This window comes from Rhinolophus ferrumequinum, chromosome 3 (assembly GCF_004115265.2).
Source record: "Rhinolophus ferrumequinum isolate MPI-CBG mRhiFer1 chromosome 3, mRhiFer1_v1.p, whole genome shotgun sequence".
Taxonomy (NCBI): domain Eukaryota; kingdom Metazoa; phylum Chordata; class Mammalia; order Chiroptera; family Rhinolophidae; genus Rhinolophus; species Rhinolophus ferrumequinum.
In genome coordinates, this window is record NC_046286.1 from 28,011,798 (window position 1) to 28,032,225 (window position 20,428).

The 20,428-nt window shown below is 34.1% G+C and overlaps 1 protein-coding gene across 1 annotated transcript in view; it reads left to right on the top strand.

The window, feature by feature from the left end:
• The window catches only part of LOC117020635 (elongation factor 1-alpha 1-like), a 48,242-nt gene that overhangs the window by 26,497 nt on the left and 1,317 nt on the right, over window positions 1-20,428 (top strand). The window lies entirely within an intron of this gene.

Genomic DNA, 20,428 nt, shown 5'->3' on the forward strand with positions numbered 1-20,428 from the left:
ATGCATTTGAAAAGTTATGCATTTGAATTATATATACAAGTTATTCCGGACAATATATAAAAATAATATATTTCTAATACATTTATAATAAAGATATTTAAACTTTTTTTCTGTACGAGTAAATGCACATGTACATGAGAAACACAAATTACATTTTTTTGACTTATAGATGGGTTGAATTATACTCCCTTGTAATAAATTTGCTCTGAATACTTTTCTACTGTTTTTACATTAAAACAAAACAAGAACCTAAAAGGCCATACTGATTTTTAGAAACAAAATAATCTGTATAGTAATAAGCATTATATTTTGATAGAAGTTACAAATGAATTTTAAGTGGATGGTTTTTTTATCAACTTTCCACAGAGAATGAATTCAATTATATGTCAATTATTTTTATCTCTGATTCTAATTAAAGAGGTGCTAGTGATCTTATTCATTAACTGTACTTACAGATATTGGGATTGAAAGCAGAGTATAAATTTTAAAGTTATAGGCTTGACGGTGGCCCAGTTCATGTTGGAAATATTGTATTAAATTTAAATTTAAATAATTTGTATTTGATTTAACACAATGATATTAACAGTCTACTCTACGTCAGCCATCACATCAAAATCATTTACTATCATTATTACTACAGGTACATATTATCAGCATAACCAATGCAACTAAATCTCTGAAGTTCCAACACCAACAACATTGTCTAAATTGTGGTATCCAATTTCCCCCCCGCAGTGAAATCACGTATGTTAAAGATTTCCCTGAAACTGCTTTCTAAGAATCACCAGTCCTAGCACCTGATACCTGATTCAGAGCCCTGAGTATGAACAAGTAAAAGCCACTAAAACACCTCAGAAGTCAAACACCCTGGGCTAATCTTCTGTTTGAGGAAGAATGCATAAAAGTAGCAGATGCTATAGGTTTACCAATGTGAATACACAGGATCCCCCACTGTCATTTAAAAGCTGGCAAGTAGAAAGTTAAAACTTTCTTACTACAGTATACCTGAATCATCTAGGGTGTCCTTCCTCAGTCACAGAATGTTCAACTGTTGTTCACGGGTAAACACATTTATTTCATGATTCATTTCCTAATTCCTGCAATGGAAATAATGTGTTCGGAAATAATGGAAATAATAATGTGTTCGGGGGGTCTGGATCCTTACCATCCTTATTTGTTTATACCTTATGTCACTTACCTCTTTTTAATCTGTATTTTAGTTGTTTCTATTCATGTTTTATCTCCTCCTGTCTTTCAACTCCTTAAATAAGTGTTAATCCAAATCTAATGATATACACATGCTAAATGCTAAAAAATGCATCATAACGGTTTCTTTTTAAGTAATATATCTTCACATCTTCCATGTGCATTCCTTGTAAATAAAATGCAATCTTCCACACCTGTTCTCTGTGGGGAAACTTCAACCTATGCCCAATTATACTTGCCATACTTGTCAATGAAGCTTGCTCTCTTATTGGAAGTTTCTTGAGTCAATTTAATCAAATTGAGTTGGGCTCTGTACTTCCTTTGTTTTAACATCTATTGGTGTGTATATATATATATATATATATATATATATATATATATATATATATATATTTCTATCAAAACTCATTAGCTAATAAATATCATTTATTTGTTTATCTCTCTCACTGGGTTGCGATTCTATACCAACCAAAACAGTCACAGTTGTGTGCACAGCACACACCAATAATTCATCAAAACACTGATCACTTTACACTTTTCTTTACCTTACACACTGTTTAAAATATTAAACAGGAATCTTCATTTCAAAACATTAAACAGGATGGCTTCTGAACACTGCCATTCTTATCTGTTTTCTATAAGGTACTTTGACAGTCTTTTTCCCTTCAGATTAAAGTGTGTTAGGTTTACAGTAAGAATGCTTTAAAGCCAATCTTCAAATTCTGAGACTATGCACACAATCCTCCTCTTACTTGGGAAATGCAGGTGCAAATGACATGAAAACAGTTACACACAGAAAAGCACAAAAACAAATCGAGCACTATGGTACAAGAACACCATCCAACACCTAAAATAAATCAAATGCAGCAAGAAAAATATGCTGTGCAGAACATCAGTGCCCCTGAGCTACATGAGGGACAAGCAACAGGTCTTATTCTTCCCTATAGGTTGACTCTTTTCTTGGTTTCATTTATTTTTAATTAAGACAAAAAAAAATAAAAAAAATGCTAAGCCAGGTGCATTGAGTATGAATAAAAAAAGACTCGTAGGCCACAAGGGAAGCACTCACATCCTGCTGTTTCTCAGTGGCAATGCCAGAAAAAGCAGGGACACAGAGATTGGTTTTAATCAGCAAAAAAATAGAGTAGATGTGGGTTATTATATTTCCTCTTGTTCCCTAGCCTACATTTAATTATTTATAGAATAAAGTGACAGATGTAAAATGCACAGGTCCATTTGTTATCATTTAAGAACCATGTGAAATAAGAAATTTTGGTTTAAAAATGTAATTTTGTAGGAATTATATGAGTTAAATCCTTTATAGTGCGGAATGAATTTTTCAAAAGAAATATGAGTATAGCTCAGAATGAGAAGATCAGAATTGTACTTGAATGCAGGATAAAACCTCTTTGACCTAATGCTTATGCGTCTACAATTTGGATTCACTAGACAAACATAATTCTAACATTTATCAGCTATTGATAAGGGTTCCAACCTCTCTGAATCTGTTTCCTTATATGTACAATAGGGATAATAATGATTCTTATTTCACAGTTTGTTTTAAACATTAAATGAAGTAATGCATCCAAACACTTAGCCTGACAAATGTCTAATGCTTCACAAATGAGAACTGATTTTATGGCTCAAGTGATATTTTAAATAAGTCTAACTATTATTGTAGAAAGGAATTCATTATAACTTTAATGGATTATGGTATTGAATTCCATAGCCCCTATATTGCAACTTTGTTATATAATCAACACCAAAATATTTATAGTTTCATCCATGTTCTTGTTCATTTGATAAATAAAGATTTATTTAGAATCTACTAGTGGTATCAATCTGGAGAATAGAGGCATAGTTCCTGTTCTCATGGAGCTTATGGGAGATGAGAGGTGGGATGGGGAAAGAAGGAAAAGGGGGAGTTTGGTCCCACTCATGTAGCACACAAATAATTGATGGATTACAGTTTTGACAATTGCTATGAAAACAAATTATAAAATGTTACCTTAACTGCTTGTGAAAATTCAAAATGGTACAGCACGTTTGAAGAGAACTGGGCAGTTTCTTAACATAACGAAAACTACTTTTACCATATAAACCAGCAATTGCCCATTCCTTGGTGTTTACCTAACTGAACAGAAAACATATAAATGCATTAAAACCTGCATATGGATGTTTACAGCAGCTTTATTCATAATTGCCATAACTTGGAAGCAACCAAAATGCCCTTCAGCAGGTGAATGAATAAACTGTGGAGCATGAATACAATGGAATGTTATTCAGCACTAAAAGGATGAGCTATCAAGCCATGAAAAGACAGGGAATAAACTTAAATGCATATTACTAAGTGAAAGAAGCTAATCTAAAAAGGCTACATACTGTATGATTCCAACTAGATGACATGGTATTCTGGAAAAAGCAAAACTGAGGAGAAAGTAAAACTAAAAAATAAAAATCAACGATTGCCAGAGGTTAGAAGGGAGGTAAGGATAAATAGGTGGATTATAGAGGATTTTTAGGCAGTGAAAATTATATGTATGAAAATATAATTGTGGGTATATGTCATTATTCATTTGTCAAAATTCATAGAACATACAGCACCAATAGCGAACCCTAAAGCAAACTACAAACTTTGGGTATTAATGCTGGTCATCAACTACTGGTGGGGGATGGGAACAGTGGGGACGACTATGGAATACATTTTAAAATTCAGTCCACGCTTTTATTTTGAAAAATAGTTCAATAATATATTTTACCCATACCCCTACCAATACTACATAGAGATATTTATCTTAAATGAATAAAAGATACGGTGTAGAGAAAAGAATGCCAGTCTATAAGTGCAGGCATTTAAAATTTTATTTCCAACTCTCCAAAGGAATACGAGCATCACCTTAGGTATGACTTAGCAGTCAAATCACCTACACCCTTATTCTATAGATTTGGAAATTGAGGCTCAGAGACTTTCCATCTAACTGAGATAGAACATGTTAAGGTTATTCTCCTCGGAGGCAATATTCAACACCAAGAATATTCTAAGGTTCTGCCAGATACAAACATTACTCCATCAGTTATATTTAAGCAACATGTACATAAAGCTGAGAGGTGGACAGCCATTACCCATGATATCTAAAAAGCTCCAGAAGGTAATAATCACTCTATCATAACTCATTTACCAAGGAAAACACTGTTCTAAGACATGTAGCTGGTACCTAATATCTGTTATACGAAATGCGAGACAGTTCTTTTCAACATACTACTGCTGAAAATATTAAGCTACACCTCCCCATTGTAAATTATATTTATTTAATACAGATAACTACCTTTTCACATTATTAAAATGTGTGTTTTCATTCAAATTTTCACTTTTCTTTCTCCTTCAAAACTATCATATCCCTTGGGTTACAAAATATTAAGTTACTGTGTTGCTTAGAAGGTCTAGAGTACAATCCCTGTTGTTTATGGTGAAATTTGTCCTGAGAAGCAGATTGAGCCTTTTTTCTAACTGGCTAATGCATATTTAACATCCCTGTTAGCAGTACTGAGCAATTCCTCAGGGGAGGCTTCCAATATGAGGCGCAGATGAAGATTTAAGCATGTCTAACCTTTGGGAGGGAGCCATGATCTTTGTCCCCTGAGAGAGCTCTTCTAATGACCACTTGATTCAGGGTTTTCCAATTGCCTAGTTTCTAATATTAGTACTACAAACAGTGTCCCAGTTGACATCTTCATTTCCCTCAATATACAGTTTCCTGAATTTTGAACCCATTGCTGACTTCTTTATTATCCTATACGTATTCATCTCCTCCACTGAGCTGAAAGCTCTCTTTGGGTGAGAAATTGAAACTAATGAATTTTTACATTATTTTGAGGATCTAGCATAGCGCTCTGAACAAAATGTACGCTCAAAATATGTTGAAGCAAAGCATCGAATTTTGCCTTAAAAGGAGCATTGGTGCTTTTGTGTGTGTGGGCTTTCAAGTGTTTGAATATGGATCCATCCTCTTTTCCCTAATTTGAATGTGAGACAGTGCATGTTCGTGTATTTCTTTATATGATTTCCAATTATTTTGCTATGGTGTGTATCCAAAAGATGTGTTTTCACTCATCTAAAATATCAATAACTTGAGCTCAAATGTGAATGTCAAAAGCAATAAAATTTCTTTTTTTTAAAAAAAGAAATTATTATGAGTTTATCTAAGAATTATACATTTGCTTCTTTACTTCCTATATAGAGACAATAAGCTTTAATTATCTACTAGGATAAGTCATGGCATTTTGAACACAGTAAATGTTTGTAAATATTTATTAACTACTGATGACTTTATATGAGAAAATAAATACTAGAACTATAGACAAACATCAAATCAAATGGTCTACCTTGTTATCCTATGTCTTGCTTTTTAGTTCTATTTTGAAAATGACATTTAAAAACCAGATATTGCAAATAGACAGGATAGCTGCAGAACTCAAAATATTTCTTTCTCATTTATAGTTTGTCCTCTTTTTTCCCCACTTTGTTTAATAAAAATACAGATTCTACACTACATGAAGAAATGTTTTATTTTAAAGAATGCAAAGAACACTTTTATTGAGTGCTATCATTTGCAAAATGCAATATGCACGACCCATTGACAATCATCACCCAATGTAAGGATCAATCTCATTTGGTAAAAATCCCTTTACTGAAGAAAAAATGAGCAGTGCTGATAAAGTTACAAGGAGGGAGATAATTTACCTTGAATATTTTAGCAAATCTAGAACATTCAATAACTTGTGTTCTGTCACTTGAATTCTTTTACAGAGCATTTGGATTTCAGAATAATCTAAGTACTGCGATGTTTTGATTCACTTTTGTAATCGGATGTGCTAAAACCAATAATCCACACTAATTATTAGCTTGTCACAGATTATCACAGCTCTAAACATGAAGAAAAACCTGAGAGTTCAGGTCTTTAATATTATCTACCAAAAGTTAATTCTCAGAAATAAAGAGAAAAATAAATTTCCATCCTCCTATCCAACAGGGCTGTTCATTTCTCAAGTTACTTTTTTATTATCAAACAACGAATAATTGTAGTAATATAAATTTATTTTAATATCATAAACATGCAGCTGAATTACCATTTTTAGAACAATGTAATTAGTGTTTTAAAAATATACAAAATAGAAGAAATATAGAGAGAATGTGGCATCTTTCTGAAGATCTATTAGAAGAAGAATGATTTCGCTCGAAGTGCAAGTTAACTTAAATAGACTTAATGTGAAGAGAATTGCTGCAGATTATTTTGGTAAAAAGCTTAATGGTTTTAATGGTTTGTATTAAGTTTTGCTGTTTCAAGTTATAATTAGAAATCTAATGTCTGCATATTCCCAATAAATTGGTATATTTTAATGTCCTTTAACATAGATTGCTTGTGATATTGTATCCGCTGGTATACTAATATGTGCAAGATAATTTATTATATATAAATTATTTATATAATTTATATATAATTTATTTATATATATTATTTTCTTCCTGCTGGTTGAGAATCTGATTGCCAGCTAAATTGTATTTTTCAAGCAATTCCATGAGGACCTCTAGCAACTCTGGCAAATAGAACACTCATTTGAGGTAAGATACAAGAGAAGCCTAATTAGAATACGATTCCAGTTTTTTAAAACACACATTGAATTTCACAATTGAAAGAAAATTCATTTATTTTTCTTATTAAATATATTCATATGTCTTTTCATTCTTAAAACAATCACAAGCCTCTGGTTTCTAGTCCAGCATGTAAGAAGCTTAGAAGCCACCACTCCTTTAATCATAAACATAAAAAGCTGAACAAACTGAAAATCAACACTTTTTAGATCTGTCAGAGAATTGAGGTCACAGGGCAAACTCTTCCGCTCAAAATCAGACAGTCAGGCAGATATATTTGCCTGAATCATATTTTGGCAAAGAAACTTATTTTGCAGAGAATCATAGCTCATCAGAATAGAAACTCAGGAGTAGAAACCACTGCTGGAGCCGGTAGAAAAACTACAGTAGAAAAACAAACTGTAGTTGACAAAAAGATGGAGGACCTGTGCCGATACACTTGATAGTTAAAAGCACCAGGGGGTGCTCAGCCTTAGGGGATCTCTCCTACTTTCATAAATTTTACCTCCAGGAATTCTACCATGTTCTTACGGTGAAGACAGGTGAAAATCCCTTTTGCTTCCAACACAGGAGAGAAGAGCCATTTAAAATACTGCTAGAGCATTCTGTTCTTAACAAGGCCTGACGTCAAGGTGAATAATTTTACCAGAGCCCAATTGATCTGCGAGAAAGAAAATACCCAAATCTAGCCCCTGAATCTTTCTTTTTGCACCTAAGGGGGGATGGGGCTGAGAAGCACACTGAAGGTCACAGCCCAGATGTGAAGTGTAGCCTCACTAAGACTGAGGCCAACACATAGGACATTTGAAAGCTATCTCTCCCCACACACATCAATAGTGATTCTTTATAATCACAGGGGATTACATCGGAAATAACTCCACCTTTCAGATCTGTTTAAGAAGTTTCTAAGGAGACCCAGTGATCATAGGGAGAAAAAAGCACGGATTATCAGAAGAAATTTTAGCCTCTGACACCTATAGTTCGAGCAAACAATAAACATGGCTGACTCCGAGTCAGATAAAAATAAAATCTCACACTAACGGCCTATTTATTTCAGTTACTTTTATCCAGCACATGATATCTGGCTATAAATATTAAAAAATCACAAGGCATACTAAAGGACAAAAAACACAGTTTAAAAAGACAGAAAATACCCCTATCTGACTTAGATATGGCAGAGATTTTGCAATTATCAGACTAGGAATTAAAAAACAAACGAAATAAAACAAAACAAAAACTATGATTAATATGCTAAGAACGTCAGTAAAAAAAAAACAAAAAAACAAAAAAACAAAAAAACCTCAACAGTGATGACCAAAATCAAAACACATGAATTATAACAGAGGTGCCAAAAAATGTACACACATTTTAAGAGATGTTATCTATGTATTACTTTAGAAGTTGAATTGAATCACTTAGCAATGTGTATATAGTATGACGTTTGCTCAAAAGATGGCACTAATCAAATGAATGCTAGTGTCATTCATTGTATTACAATTTTAATATACTTTTTCCTTTCTTAAAATCTGTATTCATTTTTTTGGCACCCTCTATATTGTGTGTTCTCCTCCCTGCTCTTCAGGAGCTCAGTCTATCAAAACACACAGAGCAATAAGCAAATAAGCAAATATTATACTGGAATATGCTAACTGATACAATGTTTAATCTCTTCCCATCTATTCTGCTATTAGAATGACATAACTCACCCCTGAAGTGAGTTGTCAATTATTCTATATGCCCACTGTTTTCACGGTCACCTACATTCTACCTGTACACTTAATCCTTAATCCTAAAGCAAATCAATTTACTTGTTTTTAATTCTTCTAACTGCTTTGTTTCTTAAGCTTTTCTCAAATTCTATATCTTTCTGTGAATGACATTATTTTTAAAGAACATAAATTTGATTATTTTACCATAATTATGATTTTTATGATTTTACTTCTCCATTTACTCACAGGATTAGTTGGGGGACAAATAAATCTAAAAAGTAATTTTTTCAGTGCTCTTATGTAGTTGTCATACCTGTTTTCAAAATAGTTTGTCATTGTATTCTTTTATTTCAGCATTTATGACTCTAACTTGATATTAATATTTCTATCATTCAAAGAAAACTTCTTTGGTTTTTTTATATTTCAGCAGAACATTTTTCTTCTTATTCCAATTAATAATATATGTACTATTTTCAAGAGTATATCTTTAGCTATATCTAATTTAAAATGTCTCTGTAACTGCTATAACATTGATATGACATTTAAATTTTAAATTATTCTTAGTAAACTAAATTTTCTGTATCTTTACTCATTTTTAGAGCATAACTAATGTATTAAGAAAAACAGAATTCTCCTTATCTCTTAGTAGCTTTATACCCAGACACTATCTCCTATGATAGTTAAGTTTTTAAGTTTTATTTTTGCTTTTCAGTACTTGAGAGTGGCTATAAGAATATCTATTTTTAATTTAATGTATTTATTAAATGCTTTCCTAAAATATAGATATATTATATCTGTAACATAATATTTTCCTCTATTTAGTAGGCTTGTCTTTTTATAAAGCTATACTTTTCAGGATTTGTACATTTTTTAACACACATTTTTCCTTCAGATTTGATATTTTTATTAAAAGAGATTGTACAAGTGTTAATTCATATTTAGATTTAATCTCAGTTAATACCGGACTATCTATTAACGATATTTATAAATAAACATTTAAAATTCCTGACAACACAGTCTCACCAGTCATTGTTCCCTTACTATATTCATGTATTATGGTGAGCTTTAATAAGAATTGTAGTCAAAAGCTACTTTTTATTAGTGATATTTCTACCCAGGTCAAGTCTATTCTAGTGTTAACGGAGTTCAGACCCATCCAAATCTGCCAAGGAATCAGATTCATTCTCCTTGGACATACAGTACTCTGAGTCCCAACCCTGGAAGTAGTGCTACGTTCTTGGGCAAAACAGGGATTCTGCCAAGATCCTGACAATATTAAGTAATTCCTCTACTGGCATCCTCCTTCCAAATGAATTAAAACATTAAAGGACAATACATTAAGTCACTTGCACCATAGTTTGGATCAATTTATCAGAACATTTTTCTCTTGGGGAAAAAAAAAAATAAAGGCTGAGAGTGCGTGTGATGGATGCGTAAGTAGGGAATGGGGATGCCCAGAAAAGTGTAGTATGTACAGACAGAGAAGAAGAGAAGCACTAAGATGAACTATTCCAACCTTGTTTTTCACCATACAATACCCTATTATTTACTGTATTTCAAAGACAACAAAAAAAGTATCAAAACAAAAACCACTAATAATCTTTACCACAAATCCGGGTTTGCATAAACATGTTGACTTAAAGCCAGGTTCAATTTCTCTGCATATTCCATGAGCACATGAGTTAGAAATGCACTCATCCAGCTCTTTCTCACAGTGATGTCCTGACCATCCTGTTAAACATAATCACAAAGCAGATATTTACTTTTTTAATAATAATAGAATTATAGTATACATACACTCTTACTGTTTCTTATAACTGTGCTAGGTGTTTTATATAAATTATTGCAGTTTATCTTCATAATCATTCTATCTGGTTGTTATTCTTACTTTCTATTTAATAGATGAGAAAATTCAGCTTAGAGAAGATACCTTGCCCTGAAATCACACAGTTATGTAGAAATGGAAGTAAATACATGTGAAATGAAGTCTCGGCTTATACATATTGTGCCATTCTATGTTACATTTTCAGATGTCTTCACGTATTTTCCCTTGGAATAAATACATAGAAGGCAATGGAATAAACATTCCAAACTTCCACTTAATAATATGTTTCATAAATTCAAAGAAAAGCAACTACTACAGATTTCTAGATATGAAGTATTTTCTTGAAATCCTTGTAGTGTTTTACAGTTAGTATTTGTTAAGCTGTGATTTGATAGAAGATAAATATTAAGTATCTATTCAGATCACCATTGGCTGTAAGAATTTTCTTTAAACGTCATGATCTAATTTTCCATACTAAAACACTGTGAGTATATCTTTTGTTTGGCTTTTGCCAGCATTTCTCATCAACCTAGCAACCAACATTGTTAAGCTCTTCACAAAATACTATCAGAGCTATGTATGGCTTACTAGATGTATATTAGGAACATATGTTTAAAACATTGATTCCTTCCTATGTGGCAACTATTTACAATGAATCTTAACATGTTTAAGAACATTTGAACCTGAATATTTCTAAATATACCATCCTACATAGGGACAATCAGTACCCTTGGAGGCAGCTCTCCCTACTCAGTGACTACTATAATTGCAAATTTAAAGTTTTTCTTTATTTTTCTATGTATTATCCAGCAGCATTTAATCTGGCCGTCAGGAAATGCAGACTTAGTCTTGTTCCTACTTAGCAATATACTCTCACCGTTCTTCCATTATAAATTCAAATAGAACGATTAAATAAGTATTCTGGAGTGCTTAGAAATGATTTAATACAATATTGCATTATAGGAAGAAAAATATACACGTTTAAAAGATTTGGCAGAGTCCAGATCAAATTTAGAAGCAGCTGCCAAAAGACTAAATTTACCAAATCCTTGTCCAAGACTCTTTCTACTTTGTTATGCTCTTACATATGCTGAGCTGAGTCTGCATCCATTACTACTACGGAGACTAGAAAATGTATTACAGAAGAAACATCCTTGCAGGGCTTATAAAAAGTCACTATGACGCGTCATTAATGTGGTTGAATCTCAAAAAAGTATTGATGAACATAAAAGCACATTCCATAAAAAGATATTCTGATAACCATTCTTATAAGAGTCAATACATACAAACTTAATAACACTGCTTAGAGATATATACATACATAATAAACCTCTGAGGGATATTAAGGGAAAGTTGAATATGAAATTCACAATAGTACAGGATTGGGGTGGGGGGTGGGGTGGTGTATTAATGAGCTCAGGGAGAGATACAGAGGATCTCGGGATTATTGCCAATATTTTACTCCTTGAAGCAAATGACAGATACACAAAGGTTAATCGTATCATTTTATATAATAAATTTACATTAATGGTCCATTCTTTTGTTTGAATAAAACATTTCACAATATATTTTAAACAATTTAAAATAATAATGTAGTTTTCCTCTTGCTTTTAATATAAAGAATATTACAAAGAATTAAACCTTATAATGTGAAATTTGAAAGAAAAAACAATTCACCAGACCAGTTAAAAAGACACGGAAGGTGTTATTCAAGAGTGTTGCAATAAGAGGGAGAAGGGCTATTGAAATGGGGGGGAGAGAGAGATTGAACTCAACTGCACTGAACCAAAGGTAGGTGGGAGGATATTTAAGTGCTGGGGCGAGCTAATGGAAAAGTATTGGAGGATATTGGGCTGGGGGAAGTTGGTCAATGTGCTTAGGCCATCTGTGTTTGCTAATTATCACTACTGACATTAGGCTTCCACTCTGTGGAAGTCTCTGTGAGAGAGGGGCACTACCTCCTTCTGTGATTTTATTTCAAAGGCATGGCTCCCAGTTCCTTGAGAAAGACATTTCTGGGTTGTAATACTGACAAGAGGCTGCAAGAAGGTTTACATCTCAAAGGCACAGGGAAAGAAATTACAAGATTTCTAAAGTAAATGCTCTAAGGAAAGGAAGGTCAGGAGCCTAGAGTCTTGAAGAAGCCTGTCTACAGTTTAGTTAAGCTGAAGGGAACATTAAGGCCGTCTTGGTCAAAAATAACAAAGTAGGATAGAAAATAAGAGCTCAGCACAGGAAACAGAAACCACCCTAGGTATTTGAGCAAAATGGTCCTTAGCAACAGGAAATAAGATGCTCACAAAATTAGTAGATGGAAAGGCAGTAGGAATAATTCCAAAAAACAAAGATATGACTCGCTGAGAGATGCCACCTCAGCCATCATCAGACAGGTGAGAAACATAAAAACCACCATTATTATTATTGAGTTCCATTGACTAATTGAGGGAAGCTGGATTATCAGGAAGCTACCACTTCAACCTCTCCAGCTGCCTCTTCCTATCATGAAACTAGTGGCTGAACACTGGACTGCAGAGTCTGACTGATGTTTCTGCCATACTGCATTTTACTATACACACGGTCAGTGACGTGATAGTGAAATCTGGTGCAGATAATCCCACGTCCATGACCCTCTTTACCAGCTGAAACTGCTAAGACATCCATTGGTGGAACTCAATTTATATTTACAACCTCAGCGTTGAAGGACTCTAGATATTGTAGTTTTTAATTTTCTTGCCTCTGAAGTCAGAAACCACAATAGACAGGAAGAGATGCTGAGTGCCAATCATACTCATCAAAAATAAATAAGATAGACGTCCTTGGACTGGTATGGGCAAGGTGATGCTAAGTAATGGGAAGAGAATAAGAGAATATAAAATGAAAATCAACTGGCTGAGATTTAAAAAAAAGCTTCAGAAATGGAAGCAGAACTGAAGAAAATGTCCTTTGAGTCCATGTAGATGTGATGTCCATTTGTAATAAAGTAACCAGATATTCACAGAATACTGTTAGGTGATTAAAAATAAATAATCCGAAAGTTTTCATTTGCAATCCAGAATAAAATGATCAAATCATTATGGTGTTAAACTCATAGTACTAATCTAATATCTGACACACAATAGAAAATCAATGCTTACAGAATAAATGATGTCAACTAACGTGGGTGTAAAATAAAGACTTTAGATGTCAAATTGTAGTAAAAATAACAAATTAGACTTATTTTTAAGTTGATGAACAAATCTTTAAATACATGAATACATACAACTAGAAATACTGACCAGTTTTAATACTACCAATCTCTACTATAACATAGCAGTTATAATAGTTTATTAATGAAAATAAAAATCACTATTTCAAAGGTTTATATATTTTACTTTCACTTCATTTTCCCTCTAAGCATCAGCTAATTTGCATCTAATCTGAGGAAGATAAAATAAAATTAAACCTAAATCTAAAATAATTCTGTCTTACTAGTTAATATGGTATCTAGTAATTGAATAATATGAATCAAATTTGTTTTTCTTAGTCTAACTCTAGATATGTAGAAGGGTTGATTTTTACACTTAAATCTTCATGAAAATACAAGAGTATGCAGTCTATTTTATATTAAAGATTATTTCATTTTTCATGGCTCTTGATTAAAAGAAAAATCATTCTGTATTTGTTATGTTCAAATACAAAAGTCCTATCCATGACTTAATAATTGTGAGAACTCATAGCAGATATAATGTTTGCTCCTCTGCTTCCTTGCCGTAAGTACAATGCAGCATTTCCACTTCAAAATGAATAATGCTATTTTAAGAGCAAAATGTGTATCTGTAGTTTATATTATCAACAATATAAAGAGTGAGCATGGTAACTGCCCCAGGGATTCGGAACATCTCTGGGTGAAGCATTCACATTGGCAGTACAGAGATTGTTCCCTTCACTTTTAATTTGCTCATAATGGGATAGACTGTGGTTTTACTTACTGAGTGTTAAACATTTTTATATAACCCTCTAAATGGGATTCTTTGGGCTAAAATAGTGTGTTTTATTTTGCAAAATAATGTGAATGCTTGTATTTATGCTTCCATGGAAATGAGCTCACAAGCCATTGAAGGCACTGGAGTGGGAGACGATGAGCTCTGAGATTAGGACTATCCTGGTCAGGCTGCTCACGCTGCTGCACTCTGCACAGAGCGCTCATGCAGAGAGGATGACTGAGTTCTGAGATCCAACATGTGCTCCACTTGTCCAGCACGGTACCTTGTTAGTTTGGCGGAAAGGGGAGAACTGTCTAATTGGTCGGCTCACCGAGAGGAGGGAGGCTTTATGCCAACCACGGCCCTATCTATGATTATGCAACAATGGCCAGCATCATTAATGGATTGTACTTTTTCAATACGTGTTGAACACTTCATGAGGACCCATTGGAATACATCCCCTCAGATAGGATTTCATGATACAAAACTAAATAACATTTAGAGTATCTTCTGTCCCACTTATATCCAGTTTATATTTAAGTTGAGTTTTGCAGATATATTTCATGAAGAAACTGACATTTAATTTTTCAAATTGTGTTCTGTTCAGAATATTGCAGGAGTCATGAAGCTGTTTGGACTAAAAAGAAGAGGAAAGGGAAACTAAAGATAAAATTACAGAACTGGAGGTACAGTGGCGGAGCCACCCAAGATGGAGGAAGAGTAGTTATTACAGGAAGACAAGAGAATTCTCATGATTGGCAGTATGATGTGAACTTAAGGAATATTCCCACAATGGATTAAAATAGAAAATGACTATAATTTTAATTCTCAACTAACTGAAAGACAGAAGTAAATACCGAGTGAAAGTAGGTTTCCACACAGAACTGTGTAGTAAGAATAGGCATGATTTAGACCAGAGCCTAAGGAAAAGTTACCAACATTATTTAAGGTTTGTTTCCTCCATGGCTGAGAGAAAAGAGTGGAACTGTATAAACCAAATGAATCTTTCTGTGATATCTGGGACAAGGTGAATTGCTATGAACTATTCAGAAAAGTGGTGACTAGTTTAGTTATTGCTAGGGAAGCTTTTAAATCAATAATTAGACAGATCTGGGACAACCTCCCTGGAGAAACCTCAAAGTGATTAGAATTACTAACATCTAGACTAAGCTGCAACACACTGACAGATCATGTTGGTGAAGATTTGTTGTTTTTTTTTAAATGGTTGTCAATTTGACCTTTTTTGTTTGTAAGAACATTTAATATAACATATCTGTCCTAACAAATTTTACATGTGCAGTCCAATGCTATTAATTATAAGCACAGCATTGTATAGCACATTTCTGGAACTTATCTAGCAAAACTGTATCATCATGGGAAATCGCTATTCAGTGAAGGCCCTTCTTTGGAAAACATAACAAATGATGACTTCTTACAGCACCAGGCCCAGAATCCCTGGCTATGAATCTCAGCTTTGCCACTAATGTGCTGTGGGAGATTCCCTAAAGTCTCTGCGACTCAATTTCCTCATTGATTAAATGAGATAATAGTAACCTCTTTACTAGGTTATAATGAAAACTTAAATGAATCAATACATGTAACAAACATGGTATGGTTTCCACACACACTAGTATTGTTATTTTTATTATAATTATTATTTTCCAAACACATATATGCTGGACTCCTCCTATATTTAGCTTTAAAATTCTGCAATTCAGAATACAAAAGAAAAAAGAACTTGACAACAGGTAGAATTCTCAAAGACAAAAATGATAAAGAAAAAAGTCAGAATTATATTCAAATCAATTTATATTGGGGACAAGGAAAGGACTGACTACAAAGGGGTAGCCTGAGTACAATTTGGGGATAGGGGTTACACGACTAGCGGTGGTGATAGCTACGCAACTTTTTATGCATTTGTAGAAACTATAGAACTTTATGCCAGAGTGAACTTTACAGCATTTTTTTAAACCCTGAAAAGAATTACAGCTAACTATGCTAATAAAGAGAATGAGGATGAAGAGCAAGATTATTACTTAAATAACTTCAGAGGGAGGATGGATTGGTATGATTATGAGACATGGCTGCAGAGAGCCCTTGAGAGCAGGAGTCTGGAAGGGTGTCCACAGCATTTGCCAAAAATTTGTTTGGTCTGTTGCTTACTTGGTTTTGCTCTTTGACTAAGTCGTGAAGAATCTAAGTGTTAAGTCAAAAGTACCAGCAAGTTCTAACACTTAACAACACAGATGGGTATCATTTTTGAACCTTTCTATTTTGCTATGGACCAATGAGCGGGATTCATTCAGAATGGGACTTCATTTGAAAGCTGCAATTGCCTCAAAATGGTTCCATGCTTCCCAGTGAATGTAAAATAAGTGAAATCTTAACCTAGAGTATCAAAACTAATCCAGCAGTGCTAAATATATGGACAAAAAGTTAAGCCAGCACTTATATGTATTGATATGGTAAAAATTTTTTACGTACCTGTTTTCTTAATTGTTTTTGTAAAACTACATTCATTACTTATGGTAGCTTTCATAATGTTTTAAATGTTCAGACTTCAATAAAGACATTTTTGTTTGAAAAAGGTAAAAGTTTTGAAATGGCATTTATTATATCAGAGAACTGTGATCTTTATTCTACTTTTTTTTACCTTCAAGAGTTACGGTCTTATTTATAGATACCTATTTCAAAATGCAGGTGCAAATGTGTCTAGATATTCTGTCTGACCAAGTAAAACCTAACATCAATACTGAGTGTGCCAAAACAGAGAAAAACACTGAGTGTTGAGCTTGTAAGCAGTATATTGCTGTACGCAACTGATAATTAGCACGACATCACATAAACAATAGGAGCCCTAATACTCACACGGCTGCTGAAGGGCATGACAATTTGCCACCCCAAAATGTGCCTTTTGGGGTAGATTTTAAACTGGTTATTAAGAAACAACAACAAAAAAAAGTCAAAAAGAACCTCCCCCTTCCCTGCCTAAAATAATTCAGATGGGAAAAACCTACTTCAGGAAGGGAACCTCATAATAAGCATCTTAGCACATAAGAAATAGTACACATGTGGCAGACTGGAAGAAATCTAGCAAAGTCTGTTTCTCTCTGTCCCATTGTTTCTGGATAGCCCAGCAGGAATTTGTTTACCATTTGCCTGCTCTTGCTCATACTTGTGAATTACATATCCCCACTTGGGAATCCCAGGCCCCTGCCGCTCTTCTCCTTTGTTCAGAAGGTATATATGCCTCAAATGTCCAATGCATTGCAGGTCTCATATCTTATGACACCCCCAGCATGTATTTCCATAATTATAAATCTCAGACATTTTTCCTGTTAATCTGTCTCTGCTAATTTGATTATTGCCCAGCCAAAAGAAGATAAAAGATGGAAGGAAAGTTTTGTTTTTTGCACTGCCACCCTGCCTAGCTGTTATTTCCTCAGGGGATCCAAATAACTAGAAGCATAGAACCCTGGGGTATCCAGAAGCTGCCTCAAGTCGTCTGTGGGGTCTGTCAATAGTGAGAATTCTTTCTTAGTGACCAATAATACCCTCTACATATATTCCTCAGAGAGTATTCTGCTCAAGGAAATACAGGCATTCAAGATTCCTTTTGAGTGGATACAACTGAATGTTGAAGATGAGTGACAGAAGAGAGAGGAAGAAAGAAACAAAGCTGAAAAGTTAAGAATACTAGAGGAAAAAAAAGATGCATAAACACAACTTCTTTATATCAATATGTAGTTAAAGAGAATATGACCAAAGGCAGAAATGGCCCAAAAGACAAGTTATTAATGAAAAATTATGTCTTGAATAAAATCAGCTTATTCACCCTGTCGATACCTGTATTAACAATCATTGGATGTAATAATACTGTCAATATTAATAAGAGCTAACCTTTATAAAAGACTGTTATGTTCCAAGCACAATTGTTATTAATAAAAATCAGGAATCTGAAGTTTACATAAATTTAGAAAATACCCAGTGAGATATTACACGCTAAATACTAGGATTTCATGCTGATAGTCTAAACGATTGCTTACCCGTTCACAGAATATCTATTTCAAGTTTATCAAGTGTAGTCAGTGCTTAGAACTTGATTGATAGTCAACAACATTACAGGTGTAGTTGACCATCAAAATTGTATTATACATACACATACACATATAAACATATACATTTTATAAGTATACATATACAGTATGAATGATTATTTTTTCAACAACTACCTTGTTGACATTTGCAAATATATCCATAGATGTGATCTTCACAGCTTGTACCATATAGACATGGTGATGAAAAGCATTCATTTATGTTAATTTCACAAAATTGACCAGAAAATTCAAGCAGACATCTAAGAGAGAAACGTGAAAGATATAACTGTATATATAATACATATAAATCTATATTGTAGAGTCTGTCTTTGCCAAATTAAGATTAAAATTAAGCACATGAAGTACTTGAGAGATAATTGAGTTGATATTCACCAGTTTTTAAATGAAATTAAGACCCCCTGATCTAAAAGCAATCACAACCAAAAGGAAGAGGGAAAAGACCCAGACATTATAAAGATCACTCATTATAGATTTTGCTCCTTCATGTTATGTTAAACCTATGTAGCTCGGTATAAATGCATGCATGCGTACAGGTATTATTATTAAAGCATCTATGCCATTGACTAAAGCTGATTACAAGATAGTCAGCAAACTTAAAATAGTGACAAGTTTGATAATTATATAAAATGTCTCACATATATTTAATTATAAATTGATTCCTTAGTAACCTCGTTTAGCCCAAGTCCTGACCACATTTAAATTTATAATGTAATTTTAAATTTATCATATAATTGAAACCAATACAGAAGGTGATATGACATTTAAAATATTGGTTCTGTTTATTCTTGGTTTAATAGTAGTGTCACCTTTCACCTTGGAATTCTCTCATTCAAATGTGTTTTGAGAGACCCAACATATTGATGTAGCTGAGAACTTGCTTTGAGATTTTACAAAAGGTTGAACTGTGGGCCTAAAACAGTAAGTCAAGTCCTAACACTCAGTACCAGTGAGGGTGACCTTGTTTGGAGAAAAGGTCCTTGCTGGTGTGATTAAGGATCTTGAGATGATATCACCCTGAATTAACTGTATGGACCCTAAATCCAAGGACAAGTGTCCTTATAAGAAGAGGAGACACATAGGGGAGAAAGCCACGTAAAGAAGGCAGAAACTGGTGTCATGCAGCCCTAAGTCAAGGAACACCTGAAGTTTCTAGAAGCTGGAAGAGGAAAGGGGGATTCTCCCTCAGCATCTTCAGAAAGAGTGTGGCTTTGCTGACACCTTGATTTTAGATTTCTGTTCTCTGTGATCAAAAAAAATTGTTGTGTTAAGCTGTCGCATACCACACGGTGAGGGTTGTAGGGAGCAAGGAGGGCGGTGCAAGGTTAAGAAAAGACAGTAGCCATGAATATAGAGTTTAAGTGGGGCCAAGGGACCGGCAGCCTCAAGGACTGGGCTGGGGTGCCTAATTGGGCCTACGCATTAGCTTTTATTAGTTAGGTGGGGAAGCAAAGAAGATAAAGCTTATCAATCTCAAGATCTGTGAATCCCATACATCATAATAGGAAACTAATCCAAGCCAATCACCCTTGCCTGTAGACAGCAGAACCCCAAGTCTCAGGATGTATGTACTTCCTCAAGAGACACAACCTATATGCATATGAATAGATGGAGAGCACATCATTGAATCTCTTCCCTTGCAGGTTTTGGGAAGGAATGCAGCCACAGAGGCAGAGGCTTTCCTTAGCCTGGGGAAGATGATGGGCTGTGCCCACTTCTATGAATCCCGTGGATTATCGTGTTGGTCCCCACTCAACTGCACCTGGTTTGAGTTGTCCCCCACACCCCCGTCCCGTGGGGAATCTTACTCGTCATTGGCTGACCAGCCATCTTTTTGGGACCAAACAGGGAGACATAAGGTGCAAACACAAAGGTGAAGCAAAGTCCCTGAAAGGATCCGTCTCACAGACTCTCCTTTTTCTGAGGGCAGGTACAAGGAGACAGACGGGTAGGCTGCTATG